This window comes from Centroberyx affinis, unplaced genomic scaffold (genome assembly GCF_046629955.1).
Source record: "Centroberyx affinis isolate AG114_WGS23_722 - 3 ecotype Tasmania unplaced genomic scaffold, CSIRO-AGI_Caff_v1 ptg000167l_1, whole genome shotgun sequence".
In the NCBI taxonomy this organism is placed as follows: Eukaryota; Metazoa; Chordata; class Actinopteri; order Beryciformes; family Berycidae; genus Centroberyx; species Centroberyx affinis.
The window spans coordinates 20252-35636 of NW_027278864.1; positions in this window are offsets into that span (position 1 = coordinate 20252).

Genomic DNA, 15385 nt, shown 5'->3' on the forward strand with positions numbered 1-15385 from the left:
CCCTTTCAGAGTCTGTGCACACCACTGCATGTAACTATTTGTCGATTGAGTCAGACACCATTAGAAAGGGCAACAAATATGGCCACTGATGCCACTGATTGCCACTGATGCAGGAGCAAATTCATACATTAAGAAATTGGATGCATCCTTAATGCCTGAAAGCTGTGAATAACAAATTGTTAGGCATGGGATCAGATCCATGTCTATGGGGCCGCTTTGTTCGCTGTGTTCAATAGCTGCAGTATGTGGAGGGAGCATTATGCAGTTGTTATTTCACTGTAATAAGCGAGAAGGTCACCTGGCATAGTCAGTTCCATTAAGGTGGACAATAGCCATCTTCCAAGGTGAAAGCAGAGGAGCAGTATCAAGTCACAGTTATGACCATCTCAACAATGAAGCGCTCTCCATTGGAGAGGCCTTTGAAACAGGTAGAGAAGCAAATCATGTGGTAAAAAAAACCTAACTGAGGAACGGCAAGCTTGTCATAGCAAAATGAAAGGACTGTGATGGTCTCTCAAGGTAGCCAGGGAACATCAATCTGCGGATCTGTATTGATTCCAGAGTGAAGCTATGTGCCATAAGAAGAGAGAACTTAAGGAATGGAGAGAGCAACACACAGAGAGGCTGCTTTAGTCTTTCAAGACCTCCTCCATTTTCTGAAACAATAAATCACACCATGAGTCAAGGCTAGATCGTTCAAAGGCAGGTGAGCTTGTCCTTGCCTTCACTCCAACCCCACAGGCCCGCTTTGGAGGAAAGATTCAAAAGCTTTGCAAGGATAAAATATTGACTGTTACCTTCAGCAATAGGTCCATAGTGAAGTAGGGAAGAAAGAATATAACCCTCATATTTGTATAGTATCGTATGGACAAAACTTCTATTATTTACCTGAGGCACATTTCGAAATAGAGAAGGGATGTCTCAAGGACAAACATTTTCTTTTACAATTGTATCTTGCTGAAAAATACATAGTGTAAGTAAGGTCCCTCTGGCAGACTCTATTCAAGAAATGCTGCCTTTTTACTGGGAGAACAAAACCATAGTCAAATTATGGTACTATGGTGTACTACACCTCTTTAAGATCTTCTGCTGACAGTATTGTCAATATGTGCATGCAATTCAACAAAGTACACGATGCGACAGAAATGGGAAACAGCAATTATCACAATAATGGTACTGTGAGAGCCTACTCAAATGCTCAGTGAGCTTTAGCTGCTCAACCACTTTAACTTGGGAACCTGCATGATAGATTAACTCAGTATCATGTGGTGTAGATGTGCAGCGTGCATCACAACAGCTCAGCTTTCCCTGTCCCATTGCAGCCTATACTTCAGTACACTATTGAAGGTGCATCCAAAAATTTCAAGGTGTGGGCTTTGGATGAGCAAAGTTTAGCTAAGGTGTATGAATACAGATTCAAAAGATATAGTTTCACAGTTATTGCAGTGAAATCAGGATTCCCAGGTTTGGGAATGCAATGCTTTGGGTTAGGGCCAGGGTTAGGGATAAGATTTAGTTACAAAGAGTAGTAAGTTCATATCAAGAAGTCAACATACCAAAAAAAAAGAAGATAAAAATGCTGGACTCATCATAGAACCCATTCATTTTAAGCCCACTAACTACTAACATAAACAAAATAAATCATAAATATCACTTATGGAGATAACTTGAAGCACCTTAAACACCTACTAAATTTTGATTACTAATCAGTTAATGAATCTTAACTTCAAAACACCTTCATTTCATCTGCAGCTTGAGCTTTTGTTTTGGTTGATGCTTCACCTCACTTGATGGCTGATATACAGTATATGTACATATAAGCCTTGAAACAATGAGAGAAATATCTTTTTTTCTGAACATTCAGTGAAGAATGGACCTGATATAGAAAACACATCCTTCACATCCACTTTACCTCATAAACTACAATTGAAAAGTGCCTTGAGAGCTGTCTATCTTACTCACTTTGAAGGTAGGAGAATACTCATGGGCTTTGTTCATTAATATAATTAGGTATCTTACAAAATGCTTCACTCAAAGTAAGATCAAACAGCATCAAGTTCTAAGGGCATTTATGACAAAGCCCGTCCTGATAATTAATCATTTTTTCTATGACGACGAGTCACTGAATAGTATTACTGTAATATAGAACCACTGAACAAGGTACGTTCTATTCATTTGCTTTATGTCAGGTTTCTTTGAGCTGGTTGACATCACACTGCCATTGGGTTTTTACCATTGTCAAATGATTAATGTCAACTATTTCACCTCACAAACCTCTGAGGGCTCAAAAAGTATTAAAATTGATTATTGGCTCTTTCCAATCATATAGAATTGAGATCTCTTTGAAGTTTATCGTTTAAGTTTCAATGTTACAGTTTGTTTCATAGTGTTGAGCACTATTCCTTAGCTTCAGATGTCTCTGAAATCAGTAATTACTACAATAATGAACAATCTGGCCAGACACTGAAGGCCAAGCTTTGCCGTCGGTGTGTATGTGTGTGTCGGGGTGTGTGTATAGCTGTGTGCATAGGAGTGTGCATGTGCGTGCGTGTTTGTGTGTGTGTATGTGTGTGTGTGCGTGCGTGTGTGTGCGTGTGTGTGTGTGTGTGTGTGTGTGTGTGTGTGTATGTACGTGTGTGTGTCTGTGTGTGTGTGTGTGTGGGTTTCACATGCACGGAAAGTCCTAATTTTGAGTACAGTGAACATCCCATCAGGATATGTAACCTACACAACACAATGGAGAGAAACAGAAGGGCTTGGGGGCATGGAACACTCACCTTGAACCAGGCTGCTCCTTGCAGACACAAGGATTACCCATCTGCACATTTCTGAAGCCTTTTGATTAACAATGTGTCCAAAATAAAAGACGAAAAGGAGAAAACACAATTTAGTAATTTCAATGTGGCTTTCTGCAGATGGGTTGCCAACATATTTGGATAATTAACTTGTAGATATTCTCTTTATACTGGGTTGGTCTCTTTATACTGGTTTTGTGAAGAGAGGTGAAAACTTTTCTCGAGGCAGTGAAGATGGATGGAAATGCATTAGAGGAGGTCATGAAAATGGGCTTCTATTCTTTGCACTGAAAGGATGCTTTTATAAGGTGATAGCAATTGAGGAATAAAACCCCAAGGGCAAATAAACGATAAAGAACTCATCTTTAATTGGCAATCTTTTTGGTTCATATGAATACCACTCCACAATAAATGTGGGTCCCATCCAAATTTCCATTGACTGCATGGCAAGTCTCTCTTGAACTAGGATTTCGAAAGGCAAAAGGAGCCACAATGCCGACCAAAAAGGACAACTTCTGTGTCTCTTAGTGAGCCAAAGGTTTACAAATTGCCCACTCTGTGTTCACCATGATACCATGCAATTCAATGTGAACAGTAATTGCCAGAAAATAGTTTAAAAAGGTACATAGTTTTAGTGAAACCTTCATTCTTGAAATGGAATAATTTTCTGGTCAGCAAAGTGAATAAATTTGAAATTGAAACATTAGTGACTACATCATAACTCAAAAAGGACAAGCTGTGATTATGTCTCAACACCACAAGTTGTGAATCTACTACACACTGTGCTTCCTGTCCAGTGCATCAGCAAGGTTGCTATGATCTACAAGTTTCAACTAAATTGCCATGGCTGTCTGCTCTGTAATTTGCTTGGTGATTCCATTTGGCTGTACAATGTTGGTTTGTTTACATGACAGTTATGGCAGTGTTTGTGTGTCATTACTGCAGCCCTGGAGCTTAGACCGGGCCTTCACCCCTAGTCCTCTCTCTGTCGCCACCTAATGGTCGAAGTGTGTGTTAATTCTGAGTCCTGGAGCCCAGCTGAGGAAGAGTGTGCACCAACACATCCTCCCTCTCTCAGGTAATTATGTCTTTTATCTGTGAGACACATACAGCTACTTTAACATTGGATATCCAGCCGTCCTAATGGCCCATTATTCAAATAAATGGGGGTAACACTGTGGGGTTGGTGACCCCCTCCGTACGGCAGGGCCCTCCATCCAGGCACACCTGCTGAGACAAGGTAACGTTTATCACTGACACCTTCACAGGACAGAAACAAAATGGCAGGCGGGGTCAGCGGTAAGGAGCACACCGGGCCTGTCATATTGCAAACATATCCATTTGGTACAGCTCTACTCTTGTGGTTGCCAGGCTACCGGCTAATATATGGTGACCGAGTGTGCGTCAGGAAAACAGAAGTAAGATGTTGACTTTGAGATAAGTACCTCTTCAAATTAAACAGCACCATCACATTGCATTCAAAATAACATTTCCAAAGGTCAACTTTAAATGGTCCCCATTTGGAGGAAAAAAAATCCTTGTGTTCTTCAACTCGCTAAATCGCCAAATTTGCATACCAGTTATGTTAGTTAGTGGCATTTAATTATTTATGTTTTAATTGCATTGAATGGAGGGGATAATATCATTGTATGGTAGTTTTGTAGTCTGTGTGCCCCTGTCATCTGAACACTCGGATGTCTCCTTATTAAAGTACACAAAAAGATAATTATGTCCTGCTCTGTCTAAACATTGTCATGGTGCTGCACTAGAGAATCATCGCTGAATTGGACACAGGAGAGGGTTAGACCTCTTATGATTAATGTGCTTGGTCACACACACTCAGGAGTGGTAAAGGCATGTCAACTCTCTCTCTCCCGCTCTCTTCCAGAGTCAAGGGTCAGCAAAATTGTTTGGATGGTGATTGTAGCACCAGCCAGACTTACCATGCAATGAGCTTACCTATGGGGCTTACCTATGACCTATGGACTCCAGAGTCCAGAATTGGCCTGTTGAAAAGCAACCAAGGAACATACAACCCCCTCCCACACCCACACATCGGATGAGTGCATTACTTAGTCACTCCAATTGGTCCTGTCTGTGTTTTGTTTTTCTATTACATGAACATATGCATGAGAATACATCGTTTAACTGGAACACAAAGTCAGAAGTACAAAGAAAGAAACAGATAGATAGATAGATAGATAGATAGATAGATAGATAGATAGATAGATAGATAGATAGATAGATAGGAGAAGGAGAAGGAGAAGGAGGAAGGAGAGCTGTGGGTGAAGATTTGCACTTACAATGTCCATTCTGGGTTCAGGAGTTGGAGCAATGACAAGGCTCTTTCCCACCAACTCTCCCACGAAACACCCATCACCTGGAAAGGCCTCTGTGAATAGAGCTGCTGATGTCATTGGGGAGGAGGTATTGATTGACCGAGGGGTAGCAAAGGCCAATGCAATTAAGAGACAAGAAAACATACAGCGTTAAAGACTGTGTAAATAAAGGGACACTGCAGTAGGGCCAGACAAAGGGCAGGCCAGGGTCCATTCAGGAGCCTCCTTGTTCACCATTGGCCTGGGGTCTTCTCCAAGGACCGAGGGTCTGGGTGGGAGGCCTGGGGGATGTGGGAGAGAGGAGCAGCAGTGTGTGGGTGTCCAGAGGGATAAGGACAGCGGGTGTTGCTAGGATGTCTCTGAGAGGTACACGAGAGCTCAGCCCTCCCCGCGTCCGGAACTACCAGGTGATTACGGACGATCTGCATCTCAAGGAGGCGGCTGTTGAGGGGAAGGAGAGTCTTTATTTTCATATACCACTGCCTGGTTTTCTTTACTGCCCTTATTATTCACTTCCTTCCTCTTCCTTTGTCTCCCTTATACAAAGTTAGACTGGGTGAATTATATAACCACTTACTACTTTGACTTTTGATTAAATTCATGCTTGGATTCTGTATGCGTAGATAGTCTTCCCACTATTCACCCTTTAGTTAGCTAAAAACTCACTTAGCTACACCCTAATCATCATTGTTGATTTCCAAACCATTTTATACCAACACATCATTTGCATCAGGGTATATTAAAGAGATGAACTAACATTTTGGTAAATACGCCCTATTTTGATTGACCCAGCCTCTTGTTGCGAGACAACCAATTTTACCAGACAGTATGTATGGTATGAAGACTTGTTCATTTCACGTCAGTGCAGTGACTTGACGCTGATGGCTGCAGCTAGTACAGAATCTATCAAAAGTGAGGAAACAGACCTGTAATTTCTCTTGCAACACATAACCACGTATTCATTGGCTGGGTGTAATGATTCTACTCTGCACGGTCTCTTAAGCCACTGACACAGAAGCTGTGAGTAGTATCAATACACACAAATTATGTTATATGACTTGAAGGCAAATTGACAAATTCTATTGATAATCATAGTCAGATTTATCATCATAACCCACCAGTTACCAGAGTTGGAGTGTGGATTTGTTAAAAAAAAAAAAAAAAAAGCTAAGCTAAGGTTAGCATGTGCTCTGAAATTACCTTTATACAGGACCGACAGCATTAAAATTTGTGCAACTTTTCCCATTTTACCTAATGTAAATAAAGGATAACATTGTATTGGACATACTGTCCAATACTGTGCTGTCCAGAAACCTATGAAAAAAGTTCAATCAGCACAAAATAGCAACTGAAAATCTAAAGAATGGAAAAACATGCACAGCAGTAGTCCAAAATATTACCTCCTATCAACAAGGTATTAAAGCCTGTTCGGATGGCACACATAGTAAAACTAGTAGTGTTGTCCTCTATGGTACTTTAAGCAATATACTATTTATGTTACTCCTGCCTGGGGTCTGTGTCACCAGAGTCAGTGTCAAGGGCAGTACTCACATAGACATTGGGGACTGCTCGACCCCTTCGGACCCCTTGTTTGTCTTCTTCTGGCAACAAATAGAGGTGGGGTCACCTGTACTGATGGGCTTCCTCTTACTGTCCTCTGCCCCCTCTGTATCTGCATCCAGGAAAACAATGGACTCTACTTCATCCATCTCCCAGGTGTCAACGTGAACGTGATCCTGGGATAATTTGCCCCGGTTCTCGTTTCTTGTTCATCAAATAGAGGCCACTGTCTGCCTGTCCTTGGTCTCATTTACATTTTCTCATTAGCTCTGCACTTTTATCATTCAAATTTGTACGTCGTTGCCCTTGCTCTCCATGTGCATCACCCTGAGCAACAAAGAGGCGAGGGGTAGCGTTTGAGGGGGTCCACATACATCTCATAAGCCACCTGAGGATGGAGACAACCATTGTTCCCCTTCAGATGCAGGTAACCCTTGTGGAGTCTTTGTATAACTGATGTACCTTCAATCTTGGTTAGATGACACATTTACAGTACATAATGGTACAAGTGAACAGAATGACCAATGAGAATAGTTGCCAATGTATAAAAATTGTATCCGGTAAATTCAACTTTGTCTTTTTGAGCCAAAAGAGGACTACAGATATTTTCCTATTCTCTGGTTCTGTAAAGACTTATTAAGTCTAGTCCATGACCATGATCATAAAGGGTCCACCACTTGAGCATGATTTTCCTTAACATTCAGCAACACTATGAGAGTGATTGCGGCATAGGTGCTTGCATTTTTTTTGTTTCTGCTTGACTCTCGTCAAGGTTGCTGTAACATTAAGAGATATATGTACGAAACTGAAATCCTCCCCCTTTGAATAAACATTTTCTTCTTGTGCATAGAGTCTGATGAATATTACCCCACTGGTAATTTATCTTTGCCATAGCTGTCAATGTTATGGGCCCAAATCTCAGCAGTCTGGTCCAAACAACAACATGAACAATGCTCTGGAGTTCCCTCAGAGGCCAAGCTGTTAATGGATGCTGTGAAAGAAATCATATATATACTAAATCAACCCAGTTACAGACACTGAAATACACTGAGAGTCACCAGTGATGGAGAGGAAGACTGAGGACTTGATAGCTTCAGCTTCAAACTAGAGAGAGAGATGGGGAGTGATTAGATTGGGTGCGGATGGGAGTGTGGGGACAGGGGGGTAATATCCCCAGACGTCTTTCTACAATAAATATATTTTTAATTTGTGCTCTTTTATTAACCAGCAAAATCACTTCAAAATGAATAGCACATTATTAAGTCCTCTAGTGGCTCTTACTGTTCTTTATCATGAGTTTGTATCAGTGTGCAATTCATCTCCAGCCATTCTTCACACTAAATATGTTTTATATGAGCCTTCATTTATCATGGCCTGTCAGCTCTTAACTGTATCATTATTCAGTCTAGAGTTATAAATTGGAATCATTAAACGGTTTTTCATATAATCTGATGCAATAACTGCTCCCCCTTTATTGGCTTGTGAAAAGAAAATAGTAAATACAATTGTCTGTCAAGATCTTTGGAGATAGCCGTCTCTCCCGGGCTGAAATGAAATTAGGCCAGCCGAGGAGGCAGGATCAATGTCAGCAGATTTGTTCGACTTTCATCGTGGAGGGGACGGGGTTGAGCGGATGAGGGATGGAGAGAAAAGGAAGCTGACATCGCTGAACCCGATGAGGAATGTGGGCTTAGCTGTCAATATTTTTTCATACAGTGTCACATCAATCAGAGGAGTCTTTTCAACTTCCCAGGACAGTTCTGCACAGACAGTCGTAATGGAGATATTACATTCCCTGAACTCAGCTAAATGTGTGGTCTCTGTATCTTTTTGTCCTGTATCTAGGACTTTCCAGTAAAAAGAAGGCGTAACAATAACAATGTGGGGTCAGCTTTTTCATGATTTTAATCATAATCAGACCAGGACCTTGGCAGCATGGACCATATACGTATATGACTGTTACATATTGAACAATACAATGTAGTCGGGCCCAATAAACTACATTTAATTTTTAATTTTAAGTTAAATAAAGCGTAAGGCTGTTAATTTCATTTACTAACAGAATGATCATTTTCATGAAGCACCAGTGTATAGCCATGGCCACAGTCTGTGGAACTGCCATTAAACTCTTCAAAATTAATAAAACACATGAAGATGAGCAAACTGTATTCCATAGTATGAAAAAGATGGAAATGGGCAGGAAAAAAATTCCAAATGGCAAAATGTGGTAGACTATCACAGTTTGGCTCTTGAGAAAAGATGCCTGCTGTTTCAACTCATCTCATTGTTTCCTCCTTTCTCATCCCATAAAGAGATGCTGATAAGAGAAGTGTCAACCCAACTCTGAAAATCATGGATAAAGACTGCCACCCTCTGGCCAGCTGTGAGAGTCTAAGCTCCTTCTGCTCTGTTTATGTTTGGGGAAAGATCCCAATACATGTCTTCACCTGTGTGTCATATTTTTATACTATCTTTGAAAAAAATATGCACAGAAAACATTTAATTTAAAAAAGTGTGCATATCCCTGAAATGGCTCAAATGTCCGAAATGAGGCCAAAAAGAAGTATTACTGTGGAGAACCCATGCTTTTACAGGACAAGTGGACTTTTCTGTGAGCCTATGCTGCCATCTACAGGGTAAAGACCAACATGGGGAAGCGGAATTCAAGATCACACAAGTTGTGTTGCCTCTAAGTAAGTTGACTATCACTCAGCTTCTCTGTTCGGAATGTAAACTGTAAACCTTTAATTGAAAAAAAAAAAATTTGACCACACATTGATATCTAGATGTAACTTGCTCATAGTGCTGATGAAGGTGTTTATATGTGATCACTACTTGTATCTGGGGCCTCATTTAAAAACAGATCTACTTTTTGTACACAATTCCACAATATTAATGATTGAGTGATTGAGTTCGAAAACTCTGCTGCCAAACCTAATACTGCTTGTCTTCTTTAAATTACACTTTTGAAATACTCATCTAAAGTGGTTGAAAAGAAATTATATTTTAATCACCTCTGTTTTATTCTCTTTGTTTCAGTTCTAGTCTGACTCAATGTGGCTCATGGTGTGAGACAAACTCTCAGCAAGCCAAGGCACCTCAGCTCTAGGAGAAAATAAAAAAGTTAACTGTATACTGCAGGTGAAAGATGGAGTGAGCAACTTCCTTTCCAGGCCAGACGGTGGTGTGTTTGCACCAGGTAGCACAGACATTTAGGAATGTGAGTTTGGCTTGTAGGTCACTCTAGCTGCATTTACACAGGAACATACACAAAAACGTGAGAATCTCTTTGTGAAAACCCTTTCTGGCACAGATATGATCTTTTCATGGCTGTTGAAATCCATGAAAGCCATGAAAATTTCAGCTGGAAGCCAAAAGACTTGACAAATATGATCTTTTGAACCTGTGTAAATCCAGCCTCTGCAGCACATCATTGTTGATATGGAGGTAGTTTATTGCCAATTCATACTGATACAAAATTTCAAGAACCTATTGCTGTCATAGGGAAGAGGGCAAAATTAGGTTTTAGTGTGTTGCCGCAGTTCAAAGAAAAGATTTCATAAATCTATATTTGATCTGATCATTTGAAGGTAATCACTTTTCATCAAGTATGCCAATGGCGAAGAAATCAGGTTTTTTTTTTTAGGGAGCATTTCAAGTCCAAGTCTGCCTGAAAAATTCCATTGTTTGCATATTGGCCAGGAGTCTATTTATTTACCCCTACTGGCCCGTATTTCCACCTGCATGTTGGAGGTGTTTATATGTAAACTACCCCAAAAGAGAGGCGGTTCACTCCAAGGTCTCTGTTCTGTCAATCTGGGAATAAAGCTCGGTCATGCTCTCTTTCCCCCTCTTTGCCCCCCATCCACCTATCTCTGTCTGTCTCTCTCTTTCTGTCCCGCTTCGTACCTCATCATCTATCTGTGTGTGGTGTGTGAAGAGATAGCTCAGGCAGGAATGTTCCGGAAAATGAAAACAAACTGTTCAGAGTCTTCCAATGGGACCATTTAAAACAGCAATGTAATGCACATTTGTGGCAATCACTTTTTGTGACTTTTGTGTGGAAGCATAAATCCTCTACTCTTATCTAATATAAAAAAGTCTACCATAAAATCTAAATACATGTCTCCTATAGGAGGTCTATAGAGTTAAAGCTGGAATTCCTACTTTTTCCAGTAATAAATAGTTATTTTATCCATCTGGACCATAGTCAGGTTACACAATACCAGTTGGCAGTATTACCATGGTTGGAGACGCTCTCCATAGACCGCTGTTGAAATTTTTGACTGGCTAGGACCAAAGTCTGTTAACTATCCAACTAAAGTTATCTGCCAAGTGCTGCTACCTACTTAGCATACTGGCCTACCCAAAGAGCTTACTTTGAAAATAATTCTTGGCCAACCTGAGTGATATGCTAGCAGCACACACTGTAGGCTGCTGTTACTGTCAAGTCACAATATTTACACCATCATGAGCAATGTTGTTACCTAATTTCATTACAAGTTACAATCATTGAAAGTCAAATTAATGGGTAGGAAATATACTGGTAAACTGATGCCACATGAGCGAGACTGGCTGCTACACCTTTGATGATATAATACTTCCGTGGATGTTTTGTTACTTTCAATGCCAGGGGAGAGGGAGAGAAGGGGAGAGGGAGAGAGGGAGAGACAAAGCGGGGAAATCCTGGAAATCTGATTTAAATGGTCATGTTGTACTCTCCCGTTATTGAAAAGGGCCTTTTCTGTTGGTGTATACTCTACAGGTCTAAGCTGTTTGTCTGTGTAGCCTACACAGACAAACAGCTTCTTCAGTGTGAAGAATGAACGAGAAAGAATGGATAATTTTTGAGTTCATAGTTGAAGTTTTGGCAAACAGGAGTTAAACCTCAGTGGGCGGAGCCAAAGAACCATTTTTTTGGCGCTCAAGTTAGCTAACTGGGAAAGGTGAATGGCAAAGAAGGAACTCTGGTTATAAATAAAATAAAAACATGGCAATTTTTTTTTTCATTTATTCATGACCATGGCATTCATGATCTTGAAAAGTAAGCAGGCTAGCTAACTAGCTTATAGGCTAGTTTTAACTTGGAAGGTCAGCTGTAACTGTAACCTAGATAACTTAGTATGGCTTGATTGCATTTTTTCAGTTAGTAGCAAGAGCGCTAGGCTTCATAACATTAGCTAGCTCTTACCTCTTTCCTTTTTCACTGGACTTCAGTCTGTTACATAGCCAGAAAAACTGTTGTTCTTTGGCTCCATTCATTGTGGTTTAACTCAACCAATGAGATTATTTCTGCCTGAAATGTTCGTATAACTAAAACTCCTATCTGCGTTTTGCAGTTTTGTTGATAGAAAAAAACTCAAGCTCAGCCTCTGCAATGCTCAACGAAGACGCCACATGACCTTCCAACGACGTGTTCTCAGTCACCCGTGGCCCACGGCTCGTTAGACTGGCTGATTCTGCAATCGTGTCATCACTTTGCACCGTCTTATCGACGCTATCGCAGCTATCTGCATTCTCCCTGAGAACTTGATATGACCCAGAGTGCAATGAAGTGAAGAAAAAGTGGGGAGGTACGTTTGTCAAGTTGCAGAGACTTAAAGGCACAGTTCAAAGGGCTTTTGGGTTTCACCGCTGGTTCTACCTTCACTGTGCACAGCAGCCCAGTAAAAGCCATAAGCCACTGGGTTTAAAGGTCCCCCACCTCTGTAAAGATATACCATGGTGTTACAATCATGCCCCCATTTTTTTCTTAAAACTGAAGTCAGGATATTTGAAATTCCAAAGCAACAATGTGAACGCCTCTACAAAAACCCAGGCCTCTTAATTTCCAAAAGACAATTTTTGCTTTCAAGACAGCTTGAAAAATGTTTTTTTTTTTCTAGTGTGTCAGCAGAGAAAAGAAAACTATTAAAAGTAGCCCATCAAACCTGTCCTCCAGGACTTGCTTGCACTTGTCTCGGCTCAAGTTCAGAAAAAGAGAAAGAGGGGAGAAAATGGCTAGAATGAATCATCTGAAGACAAAGAGACAGTGACAAATCCATTTTTAGCTTTAACTCAAACATCTTAGCTCCAGAATGCTAATAATGTCACGCTTGATTTAGGCAAACAGTCTCTGAAGAGTGTGTATCACTTTCAGCCGGTTCCCTCTTTGCTGACAGGTCACAGCACTGCTGGAAGAAATACTACTGACACACTACTTTAACTCCCCCAGTATTTAAACTGAAATGTAGTAGTAGAAAGTAAAGGTGTAGAAGGTGTAGTGTATGAGAGGCCGTGTAGAACCCATTTCAAACTTTGCTTGCACATACACATGTGAAACACTCATACGTGAAAGTTCCACATTCCATATCCTTGTGGTTGTGCTCAGTTGTACATTGTGCAGTTCATGGTGATCTGATTATCTGTGATCTATGGAAAAGTCACTGGTAATTTTCATTGACATGAAAAAGGTTTCAATACATGATACTACTTTGTTATCAACATGTATCACATGTGCATCACAGCAGTAAGTTGAAGAACCCACTTACCTTTCTAAACTTTTTGGTACTACTTCCTGGTGTGTATAGCAACAAAGACCTCTGTTTGTTTACATTGCTGGTTATGGTGTATTGTGACTCATCTGTAGTTATAGTTCCAAAGGCAGTATATATGGGAGGGTAGAAGGCCTGGTCTTGGCTTCACTCTGAGGTTGTGGGCTCATTTCTATGGGGAATCGGGGGTCTATTTGGGTCTGGCATCCATTCAAGCTTTTCTGGCGGAGATCCTCTAATGTTCCCCTCCAAAACCATGCATTCCTTTATGTTATTGATGTTAGATCTGGTCCGCTGGAGGAACCTGAGTTAACCTAGCTTTTCTTATTTTCAGCCAGATTGACCAGTTCCACACAATTTCACTGAGATCTGTAAATCTCAAGTCATCCAGTGTGAGATTCCCAAACCCCAAATGGTTGAATTTGTCAAAGTATATCTCCATCAGCAACACAAGAGTTCTGTTAACTGATGTCACTAATCTGGCATGTCCAATGAAAAGTACATACACTCCATTGAATCGTTACATTTCCAAATACCAGGGAAGAGGGAGTAACAAGTATTATCATCATTATAGCAATCATCTTCATTACAATGATAAAGAACAGGAATGCCTAGGTTTTCAGTCCACCAGCGGCTTTATACACCTATCCTTGGGTGCGTATCCTGAGTGTGCACTATGTCATAGGGAAGTCCTCGCCATTTCCTTGAGTGAAGGCGGCTCTGGGCCAGTATTCCTGCATCTACTGCCAAGGAAAGACTCAAGCCTGTGATCCTGGGAAGTGTGCCTCAGTCTTTCTTTTTGATGTCGTAATTTTTTCTCCGTCTTGGACAGGAGGTCTGGGACAAGTTCCTCTGTAGGAGGAAACACTTGAGCAGGGAGTTCCATCTCTGTAGATGTTTTGGAGATGTGGCAGCAGGTTGTGGTCTGCAGCATATGGGCTCACTTTAAAACCTCCACAAAAGCCTCTCCTCTGAGATAATTGTACCATGAATTAGGCGGGGAGGCTTTGATTTATCAACACAATTGTTGACAACAACTTTCCAATCCCTCAGACTTTCCATTGGCACATCTTCCTTTATAACAGTGAGCTGTTACTATATAGCTGAATAGCATAAAATGACACTTAATTGATCACCCTGGACAAATTGTCTTTGCTGTAATGAGCTAATGGAAGGATAGTAATAGGTGTTGGCAGAATAATTTCCTCATGTTGCAAATTTCAGCAGAGGGTGTGAACCTCGTCTAATTATACCGGATGAAGGTAAGCTGTCCTTGACATCTCATAACACTACAAGCTTTCTCGCATGCTCACTGAAACCTTTGACAAACCCATAATTAGCTGTAATATTGGGGTACGGACTTCAAATGGGGAAGAGGTGGTTACATCAACACTGACATTAGGCAATCTTGGTTTGTTGTTTTACATTTTCCAAGTTGATCCAACAAAAATCTCATGTCATGTCTAAAATCACTCCACATCTGGGCTCCAACACTTATCTTTAAAAGATCTACAACTGAGTAATATTTGACATGAATAATACGCTTGCCTGTAATTGCTACCACAAATAATTAGGAGTGCCACCACAAACTGTTCATTAGTGTGAGTTTTCCATTGTCCTTCCACAATATAGTACAGTAACAGAACAAAAGCCAAAAATGTCTGGCACACACATTGGGATGCTCTCTTGGATGTCATTCCTTAAATGATAACTCATGTCATTTGATGTGACATATTGGAAGAACAAAAATGAAAATGAGACTATATTTACCAGTTTCAATAACGCTCAAAGTCCCACAACTGATGAGTGAATATGTACAGACCAAATATATGTTCCTCAACAAATGATTCAATACTTTCTTTCAGAACACGCAACATAAGTTAGTACTTTTGGATAGGCTATGTGTGTATGAAGAACACATGGATAAATAAAATACTATTTCTTGACCGCATTCAAGGAAACTAGACAAGCAATAATAGTGACAATAAAGACAGAAAATGACAGAAACAAATTTTGTATTATGATTTTTTTAATTATTATTTTATTTCAAGTCCACTTTTTCAGTTTTATCACACATATTGTCATGTGCTCTCTGTTTGGCCCCAGCCTATCTTCCCTGTCCTTTCACTTCCACTACTTTCCCCTCTCTCTTCTACAT